At 48.2% G+C, this 10888-nt stretch overlaps 3 non-coding genes across 3 annotated transcripts; 2 read left to right on the top strand and 1 right to left on the bottom strand.

Annotated features, from left to right (window-relative positions):
* Positions 1 to 1728: 1728 nt before the first annotated feature.
* Positions 1729 to 1800, top strand: trnag-ucc (transfer RNA glycine (anticodon UCC)). Its single transcript has one exon. It is a non-coding gene; the product is annotated as a tRNA-Gly (tRNA).
* Positions 1801 to 3341: 1541 nt separating this feature from the next.
* LOC127566502 (U1 spliceosomal RNA) lies at positions 3342 to 3502 on the top strand. The gene has a single exon (XR_007955737.1). It is a non-coding gene; the product is annotated as a U1 spliceosomal RNA (small nuclear RNA).
* Positions 3503 to 4095: 593 nt separating this feature from the next.
* trnaa-ugc (transfer RNA alanine (anticodon UGC)) lies at positions 4096 to 4167 on the bottom strand. The gene has a single exon. It is a non-coding gene; the product is annotated as a tRNA-Ala (tRNA).
* Between the last annotated feature and the right edge of the window lie 6721 nt (positions 4168 to 10888).

The raw sequence follows: 10888 nt of genomic DNA, 5'->3' as shown, positions 1-10888 counted from the left end.
TGAGGCCGCTGCAGGGCTGCAGCTTTCAGCTTCTGCCGACTAGCAAAGAACAGCAGACCAAACCCAAGTGAGGGACACACACAACGTCACATCCCGGCACGGATCCGGGAATGCGACTGCTCATGGAGCAGGCAGATTTACACAACTCGCATTTCCACTCACCTCTCCGGTGGGACTCCCCGCTCAACCGGAGTCAAACAGCCGCTGTTTAAACGGTGTCCCCTACACTTCTCAACGGGAGCCTGCAACAGACGGTCTTTGTAAAACTGCCCCCACCGTGTGTGTCCGGCTCTGTGACCACTGCTCACTGTCCAGTAACAACACATACGGCGAGACTGGAACCGAACCTGGGACTTTCCATCCAGGTCTGAGGAGAGTAGGCGTCAGTGACCGTCACCGGCAGCACCTTCCCACTCCGACCTGCCCACCCCCATCCCGGGAACGGCCTCTCCTTCCCTACTCACTCACTCCATGTTCTGGGCCCAGTCGCTGCTCCACTCCGCCTCTTCCTCCTAGCCGCCGCCTCCACTGCCCCGGGTCCGGACCATGCAGATCCCTGAGCCCATCTGCGGAGCCGCTCCCAGAGCGATGCGCTGCTGGAAGGAGGCTGCTGTCAGCGCCCAACCCCCGGGCCCGGGAGCTCTCCATTACCGGCTGCGTTAAACTCGCTCCTGCCGCTGGCTGAGGGAATGGCGCTCATAGGTGGAGCTGTAGCACACTGCGCATGTGCTCTGCCGCCCGCTGTCAATCAGATCCAGGGGCGGGGCTACGCGGCACATGCACTCCTGTCCGCCTGATGTTACGGATCGAAGGCCATCCGGACCTTTCCCCAGTTCACTTTGATCAGAGTCTGAGCGAAGGGTCCGAGGCTGGGGGAAGGACCGGGCGGCTTTATGCCCGGGATCCCTCCGCTGTACAAATGTCCACTTGGGATCGTTCTCTACAATATGTTTCAGCTGTTCCTGCTCTGAACACACTCTCCCGTCCCGGGCTCAATGCAGACCGGCCTGTTCTACATTCCGAATATGAAATTAACTGATCACTGCGACACCAAACACTTTGTTACTTATCCATTTTATTGTTCAGAAATTCTCTGGTATTTCCAGTTAACTGAAAGCAGAAAAACCGTCTCCCCATCGGGGAATTGAACCCCGGACTCTCGCGTGACAGGCGGGGATACTGACCACTATACTAACCAGGAACCGACAGGAGACTGTGGTCTGCGATGTGGATGTCAGGGTACCGGAGGGTTCACAGGATCATCCCCGCGTTTGTTCCTTGACTGTTAACAGGCATCTTTCAGACACCCACTTCTCACTGTGTGACTGGAGGCGTCTCAGGATTGTCCAGCGATTCAGTCACTGATAGTTTTCAAGGACTTGGCGGAAATGAGGTTCCCATTTGGGCCGAGCTGCGTGTGGTTGGAAAGGACATTTCTAATCACGATTGATTTTCCTTGTTGTGTGATGTGTGAGGAAGGAAACGACTCGTAGCCCTTCGACTGTAACAGAGGTAGAATCTCACTTCAGTCCGATCCCGGGTGAATAATCACTGGGTGCTGTGTGACTCCGGTCTGTTGGAGGGTGCGGACATCAACTGGACGGAACAGGGACTGCAGGAGAGGGAGGAATGACCCGTCAGAGAGCAGTTCCGGGACTGGTGATCGAGCCACAGAGTCAAACAGCACTGGAGACGGTTCAGTGCCCGCATCTCCTGCAGTATCATGGAGCGATGGTGGTATAGTGGTGAGCATAGCTGCCTTCCAAGCAGTTGACCCGGGTTCGATTCCCGGCCATCGCAGAGTTTTAATCTCCTCAGAATTCAACCCCTCACGGAACACGATCTGTGCAGAACAAGAGGGGATGAGTGGTTTTACTCCTGCTCACTCGCGTACGGCTTCCTGGATTCATTTCGTTCGATGAGTGCGTGTAAAAGAGACCCCATCGCTGTTTCATTAATTATTGTTCACTGTGGGCAGATAAGTTGATCAGGGAAGGAATACACGTCCCTCATCTTTTCCCGGGTAATCGATGAACGGATCAGTGCATCTTCCTGCTCTCTCTCTATCCCAGATTCCCATAACAACGAGGACACATCTCAGTTTGCCCCGGATGACGTGTTCACACTGAGTGACTTCAGTCTGTTCACCACCCGCTCTCTGTCTGTGTTTACCCTGTGGGATTTCTTCTCTCACTCCCTCTCTTTCCCGAGAGGAACACTGACCCGTTCTTATCGCTCACAAAAGTAATAAAGAGTCACAGGGACATGGAGCAAACAAACAGGCCGTTCGGTCCATCATGTCCATGCTGACCATTAAGTACCCATCTGTACCACTCTCACCTACCAACACTGAGTCTTTTGCCTTCAATGCCTTGGCGATTCAAGGTCTCGTCTGGATCCTTGTCAAACACCGCGAGAGTCCCTGTCTCCGGCACCCACACAGGTGGTGGGTTCCAGGTTCCAACCACCCTCTTCGCGGGGAAGTTCTTCCACTGATGCCCTCCAGTTACAGACCCGTCCGGTACGGGGAACCATTTCCCACTATCTCCGCCCCTGAGAATGAGAGATAAATCTCCAAGGACCCGGTCACCCTCCTCCGCTCCAGGTAAAACACCCCCAATGTATCCAGTCTCTGCATAACTGAAACGCTCCACCTCAGACATCATCCTGATGATTACCGCCCCATTCCCCACCACGCCCTCCCCCACCTGCTCAAAGGGAATATCCCATTTTTATGGCTGACCGGCCCGGATCTCTTCCCATCTTTGTGCCTGTGTGTAGGAAGTTTGGATTCTCTCTTCCTTTGTAAATTGCTGTTTCCGACGAGGTAAATAGCAGCGGATGGTTACGATCCATCGACCTCTGGGCTATGGGCCCAGCATGCTGTCGCTGCGCCACTCTGCTGTTGGGGAACACTGTGTGATGTTGCTGCGCTGTGAATGTCCCGCAGTCCCTTCGATCATTTTTATTTATCGTTTGTTTTCTCTCGCAGACTTCTCTTTCTTTCCTGACATTTCCCTTCTGTCTCTCTTCCCCTGTCTCTCTGTCTTCCTTTCCTTGTCCCTTACTTCCTGCTCCATCCGATCACTATCCCTGTGCTTCTGTGCTCTCTCCCGGTCGGATATCTGGTTCCCGACATTACAGCAATGACTGTGTTTGACATGATTTCATTGTCCCTGTTAATGTGGCCCTGCTGTCAGACATTATATTAATCTTCCCCTGTATCTGTTACGTGTTCCAGATAGAACAGTCGGCGATTAACGACGGCCCTAATTCCAAGAGCAACGCGGCCGGACCGGGAAATCACAGGTAGGGAGTAGCGGGGTGCCGCAGGGTCCGGGGCACTGACCTGGCAGGGGAGTGACGGGGATCACAAGGCTGTTCTCCCGGGCTGAGGCTCGCCCACTGCACTCCGGGTGTGCTGACGCCTGCCGTGTCCCAAATGTGGGACATTCGACTGTCAAATGTGTGGTGGTGGGGACTGTGTTCGCGCTCTCCCTGATCTTCAGTCAAACCTAGAATTACATTCGGCTTGTTCTGATCTTATCTCGTGCATATCCTATGTCGCCTGTGGGAACGGAGACGTTCAGCGTTCAGAACGGGACTGATGCTGCCGCCCGTCTCCTCAATTCTATCGCTTCCGCCTCTCCAAATGACAATTCAATCTCCTGATCTGCACAAGCTGTTGTCCGCTCAGACCCCAGACCTGCGCTCTGCCCCGCTCAGGCTTTGCACCTGAGCCGAGAAGAGCGAGTACCTGACAGTCACACATGGGCCTGTTCAGTAACCTGCCGGCAGGTGGTTATTCCACCAGTGTCCCGAGCCCCGCCCTTCACTCCGGCACAAAGCAACCGTTTGTCATTCTCGGGGATACTTTCTCCTCGCCCCGTGTCCTTGTCAGTGATGCTCAGATCCCGAAACTGAATCAACAAAAGCATGACACTGAACAAAGAGGTGGATGTCTGAGAGATGGCCGAAAGATTGGCAGTGATCTATCCCTGTTAGATGTCAATTTCCCAGCTCTCTGGGGCTCGGGGCAGCATTGCGTTTCTCCTGGAATTTCCACGCATTGTTCAAAATTCAAGACCAGCAGCGTGGAGATGCCGTGGATTGAACCCGGGACCTCATACATGCAAAGCACGCGCTCTCCCACTGAGCTACATCGCCGATACAAGGGAGCAGCTTTTGACAGAGAAGAGCCTGCACATGCAGGAATCTGCAACAACAAACAATCTGCTGGAGGAATTAGGCGGCCGAGCGGCATTTGTGTGGGGAGAGGAATTGTCGCTGTTTTAGGTGGAAAACCTGCATCAGGACTGACGTGGGAACTTGATGCAGGGAATGGACTGGAAACATCGACAATTCCTTTCCCCCACAGGCGCCGATCGACTCACTGAGTTCCCGCAGCAGAATGTTTGCTGTGGTAGCTTCAGAATCAAGATTCGCCCCAAATCCTCCCCGCCCCCGCGGCGGACCCGGTGTTTCTCCCAGTCGGCATCAATCATTGCCATTTAAACATAAATGATAGCAACTGGCTCAGGCCATTCGGCACCTCATGTCTGCTCCCCCGTTCAGTAAGTTCTTGGTTGATCATCCAATTTCACTTCCCTGATCCATCTTTTCACCTCCCTCTGGAAACGTCAGACATTATTCAGAGTCGCAGTGAATGGTCAAAGCACAGAAAACAAACAGAGCACAACATACGAACCAGTAAGTTCCGGGGACGTTGTTTTATTAAACTCGCGCATCCCGGTGAAAGGGAGGCACAACATCCGGACTCCCGGGCTTGAGACCCCGCAGGGAGGACTCCCACTGAGCCCAGTGAGACAGCAGCAGCGAGTGGCCGCCTCCGGACAGAGCAGTGTTCCCCAGCTGACAATGACACGCACAGCAAAATCTGCCGGATCGCCAGAGTCCCTGGGTGGGCCCGAACGACCAACCTGTAGGTGAACTGCCGAACGCGCGGACTGATTGCGCCACAGACATACCCTGAAGGAAGCGGGAATAAATGGACCGTTCCCGGGTTGGGAGGCGGTGACCAGGGATCGGTGCTACGACCCGGCTTTTCACAATCTGCGTCAATGGTTTTCGTCAGGTTGTCACGGACAACGAAATACAAAAAAATATTGGAACCCTCAGCGAGTCGAACATCAACTGTGGAGAGAGAAACGGGAAACTTTTCAGTTCAAAAGTGAAGGATCTTTACATAAAACGTTACCTTTATTCCTCTTTTCACAGATGTTGCCTGTTCAGCATTTTCCGTTCTTGCTTCAGATTCACAGCAGCTGCAGTTTGTTTGACTTTCACGGAAAATATACCCAGGTTTGCTGATGACACAAAACTGGGTGTCAGTGTGGATTGTGAAGAGGATGAGAAGAGGATTCAGTGGGACAGCGAACGGCGAAGGGAATGGGTTAAGACACGGCGGTGAGTGATTGAACGGTGATGGTGTCCCGAGGAACCCGGGTGTCATTGGACTGAACATTAACATGCAGGGTCGGTGAGCAAGTGGGAAGGCAAACAGTACGTTGATCCTTATTGCAGGGGGTTTGGGTCTCGGGGCAAGAACGTCTCACTGGAATTATACAGGGTCCTGGGGAGACGGCACTTGTAATATACGGACTTGGGAATCAGGAAAAGGAGTAGGCCACTTGGCTACTCGGGTCTGCTCAGCCATTCAGTGAGGTCATGGTTAATCTGATTGGATACTGAATTCCACATTCCCGTCTCCCCCGGTGACCCCTTGCTGATTGACCATGTATCCATGTCGGCCTTCAAAAGTGTTCACATCTCTGATTCCACCACCCTCTGAGATGGGGAGATCCAAAGACTCCCGGCCTCCTGTGTACAGGTACGGCCCCTACCTGTACATCTGTGAGCGAGGGAGTGAAGCAAAGGTTCACTGGGTCTGTCCTGTGAGGAGAGCAGCAGCGTGGACCGACACACTCCGGAGTAGAGTGAATGAGAGGTGTTCCTCACACACTCTAGGCCCACAGGTTCTGGTCCGGAGCAAATGGTCGAGTTTTATATCGAAGAGTAAATGAAAATAGAGCATTAGGTGGATATATAAAATAAAAAAGACATGCTGACATGGTGAGCAGACCAGGCGGCGTCCCTAGGAATTGAAAAGGAGTTAACGTTTCAGGTCAAATCCCTCCGCGTATCTGCTGTCCTATTTTCAGTTCTGACTCGGGATGCGTGATCTGAAACAGTCGCTCTCTTTCTCTTCTCACAGAAGCAGCCTGACCGGATCGATATTTCCAGCGTGTTTTGCTTTTGTTTTACAACTCAGGAGCAGGCTATTCGACCAATCTTCTCCATGCTGGCTGCAGATAATCCGTTGCCTTTCATCAGTAACCAGGACCAATGTACCCGAGAGGATTTCCAAGGACATGTGGTCGGTGGGGGAATTGGCACCGTACAATGCTCCTCGTGTGTCGGTGAGTGGTAGGAGATGTGGAAGAGGTTACTGGGAATGTGGGGAGAATGAAATGGGATCGGTGTAAATGGGTGATTGAAGTGTGGACCCAGGGTGCCGAAGGGTCTGTTGCTGTGCTCAGTGACTCTATGACCATGGGCCTAGTACACAACAGCTGAGATTGTTGTTACGGAGGAAGACATTTATGGGGATATTTCCAGCTCTGCGACATTCCAGCTGTGGGAAAAATTGAAATGGGGGGGGGAGGTATATTTGTTCTCTGAAAGATAGGAAGCTGCAGGGAGATTTAATGGTGGGTTATCAACATTTATGCAACAGTTTAATCCTGTTCATGGAAGTTAATTCAAGATTGCAATTGCACGTTGTAAATGCCGCTAAATCCATGAGTTGAATTTGACTGAAGAGCAAGGAGAAGGAGGGTCTCAGGGTCAGGTACAGGAAGAGAAAGGGGTAGAGAGACGGAATGTGCCACAGACCAGGAACGAGAGAGAGAAAGAGAAGGCAGTGCTCGAGAGAGAGAGGGAGAGAGACAGACCGATGGACGGCGGGCAGACAGTCAGGCGGACAGACAGACAGGCAGACAGACAGGCAACGAGAGATAGACAGACAGACATAGAGGAAAAAGGCGGAAAGGGCGATGTAAAGGAGCAGCAAAAGGTAAAGGAAGTCTAAAATACTGGAGCCACTCAACAGCTGAGGCAGCATGTGTAGAAAGGTTATAAGCTTCAAGGCGGACAATCTGCGTCAGAACCGGGAAGCAGAAGTAACCAGCTGGTGTCAGGATGAGTAGTGAGTGGGGAAAGGGTGTATGAGGCAAATCGGATATCTCTAGGGTGGTGAGTCCGGGGATGACTTCGGGGTCAGCTGCAAACAGCTGGTTTCAAGATCTGTTCACAGTTGGAATTGTAATTATATTTGGTTTATTTTCGTCAAGCGGAAAAAGAGACTGTGAAAAAATTGTTTTGCATGCCAGTCATATGGATCATTGCAGAACATCAGTACATTTCGGTAGTACAAAGGAAAAACAACAACATAATGCAGACTATGGTGTTACAGTTACAAAGAAAATGCAGTGCAGGGTGACAATAAGGTGAAATGGCGACTGTTACGAACCAGCAACAAAAGAAACACACTGAGTCATGATTCAGTGTTAAAAATTATTTTATTAATCACTACTTATGATAATAAGAAAAATAAAAGTAAAAATGTTAGAATGTTAGAAGTAAAAATGTTAAACCTTGAACATTAACCCCAAAACTAAACTCGTCGCGTGTGTGTGGCAAAGTCCCAAACTCCAAGTCCAGGAATGGTTCTTAAAGTTCAGTTCAGCAAACCATAAGTTGAAAGATGAGCTAAGGCTTCTTCAACAACTATCGTTGTCTGAAGATAAGACGTAGATGTAGAGAACATAGAGAGAGTAATAACGAAATCCAAATGTTCCACGATGGAACACAAACGACACCTCAGTGTTTAGTCGGTAGTGACTTCCTCACCCCGAAAAGCATCCGAATCGTGGCCGTCGACAAAAAATACCTGTTTCCCTCTACAGGTTAACAACAAAGTGGACTCCACCCGATTACTCCAAATAATCCATACGTGGATTGCAGTGACAGACACAGTTATTGTTTCTCAGCCATCGATAGAGAAACTAGCAGGCTGGTATCTCTCTCCCTCTTCTCTCTCTCTCTTCTCTGACTGACACGGACTGACTGCTTCAAGAACGTCATATGTCCTTTACCTTATGTTGACGTAAGCACGCCACGCACACACTCCCCCCTCACTCTCTCTCTCTCTTTCTCTCTCTCTCTCACACACACACACACACACACACACACACCCACACACACACACACACACACACAGAAAATGCCCGATCTGAAAGGGATATTCACAAATAGTAACCAAGTCCGTAATACATCCCACCTAAAAGGATTTTTTTCCCAAAAATACTCAACCGCACATACAGTTAGTAATGTTAATAATTATCATGCTACACAATTACAGAATATCAGATTAGTAAAGATACATGTTTCCCATTTAACATCAGGGAAGTCAATCAGCGATCATGTTATCTTTGTCTTTAATGTGAGTTATCACGAGATCAAACTCTTGCAAAGTTAAACTCCAGTTTAACAGACTTCTGTTCTTGTTATTGACTCGACTCGGAAACACCAATGGGTTATGATCTGTATACACAGTCAGTGGTTTCTGAGCGGTGCAAACATATACACCGAAATGCTGCAAGGCTAAAACAAGTGACAGTAATTCTTACTTTATGGTGGAATAATTATTTTGATGCTCACTAAATTTCTTTGAAAAGTAAGCTACTAGATGGCCAATATCAGCACGGTCACCCTTCTGCAACAACACAGCTCCTGCAGCATCATCACTGGCATCCACTGCTAATGCAAATGGCTTTTGAAAGTCATGTGATTTGAGCACAGGATGGTTGCATAGAATGGCTTTCATCTTCTCAAATGCTTCTTGACGAGGATCCGTCCAAACAAACTGCACTCCCTCCTTCAGAATATTAGTTAGGGGAAGAGCAACACCAGCAAAATATTTACAAAATTTTCGATAATATCCAACCATTACCAAAAATCCTCTAACATTCCTCTTACCTATGGGAACAGGGAACTCAGATATTGCTTGAACTTTTGCCTGAACAGGAGCTAACTTGCCTTGACCTACAACATAACCAAGATATGTCACAGTGACATGGCCAAATTCACTTTTAGCCAAGGTAACTGTAAGGTTGGCTTCGGAAAGTGTTTCAAACAACCTTTCTAACGAAGAGATGTGATCCTCCCATGTATCATTCCCTGTCACTAAGTCGTTAATATAGATATCTGTATGTTTTAACCCATGAATCACCGAATTAATCATTCTTTGAAATGTTGCCGGAGCATTTTTCATTCCAAATGGCAAAACATTATATTCATTCATACAATCCATAAGGGTTACAAAGGCAGAAATCTCCCTTCCTCTATCTGTTAATGGAACACACCAGTACCCTTTTAATAGGTCAATATTTGGAAGAAATTTAGCCTTTCCCACTCTGGCTGTGCAATAATCCACCCTAGGAATAGGGTAAGCATCTGACTTCGTTACAGCATTCACTTTCCTGTAATCTGTGCAAAATCTAACAGTTCCATCAGGTTTAGGCACAATAACACAGGGCGAACTCCAGTTTGAAGCGGAACGTCTAATAATATCATTTTCTAACATGTATTCAATCTTCTGGTCAACAAGTTTACTTTTTCCCATATCCATTCGACATGGGTGTTTGATTGGTGTGGCATCCCCAACATCAACATCATGAGTAGTTATCGACGTTCTGTTTGGAACATCTGGGAACAGTTTTTTTTTTAATTTTAAAATTAATTCTCTCATCTGTTGTTTTTGTGAAACTTGTAAATGGTCCAACTTCGTTTCAAGGTTCTTCAGGATATCTTTTTTTTTTAGTTTCGATGGAACAATATTTGTCCTAAATTGGTGTTCCTCATTATGAACATCAGGCATTCCAGAAACAACCTTCGTATCATCCACCATGGCCACAGCTGAATCTCTCTCATAATAAGGCTTCAGCATGTTTACATGACAGAGTTGCATTTTATTTCGTCTATCTGGTGTTTTGATTATACATTTCAAGTCAGTTACTCGGGATACAATAATATATGGTCCAGAAAAAACGACATTGTAATGGATTGTTTTGGCTCTGGAAAATACTAACACCTTTTCTCCCACTGCAAATGTCTTGGGCCAGGCACTTCTGTCAAAACATGTCTTCATTCTTATCTGGCTGCTTTTCAATTTTTCTCTCGCCAGCTGGCAGACTCTCTCCAACCGAGTTTTAAATTTTTGGACGCAGTCCAACAGACTCAAATGCACTTCCTCATTAACCCATTGTTCTCTTAACAATTCCAAAAGTCCTCTCACCCGGTGTCCAAATACAAGCTAAAACGGACTAAATCCTAATGACTCCTGTATTGATTCTCTAACGGTAAACAAAAGTAAATGATCGCCCTCGTCCCAATCCTTTGTGTTTTCAAAACAATATGTCTTCAGCATATTTTTGAGAGTAGAATGAAATCTCTCCATATCATCCTGAGATTCTGGGTGATATGCGTATGATACAATCTGCTCTGGTCGCAGATCAGAGACTAGTTGCTGGAATAAATTAGACATAAAATTACTTCCTTGATCAGATTGGGTTTCTTTTGGCAAACCAACCAAAATAAAAAAAAATAAAAGAGCCTTTGTCACAGTCTTGGCCTTAATATGTCTACGGGTATTGCCTCTGGTAATCTAGAAGTTGCATACATGATGGTTAACAAATACTGGTTTCCAGCCTTAGACATTGGTAATGGGCCAACATAGTCCACAATCACCTTCGAAAAGGGTTCATCAAAAGCAGGAATAGGTTTCAATGGAGCCTCAGGGGTTTTT

The sequence above is a fragment of the Pristis pectinata genome, chromosome 42 (genome assembly GCF_009764475.1).
Source record: "Pristis pectinata isolate sPriPec2 chromosome 42, sPriPec2.1.pri, whole genome shotgun sequence".
In the NCBI taxonomy this organism is placed as follows: Eukaryota; Metazoa; Chordata; class Chondrichthyes; order Rhinopristiformes; family Pristidae; genus Pristis; species Pristis pectinata.
The sequence above is the reverse complement of the archived record's forward strand: the minus strand, read 5'-3'. Positions and strand labels throughout refer to the sequence as shown.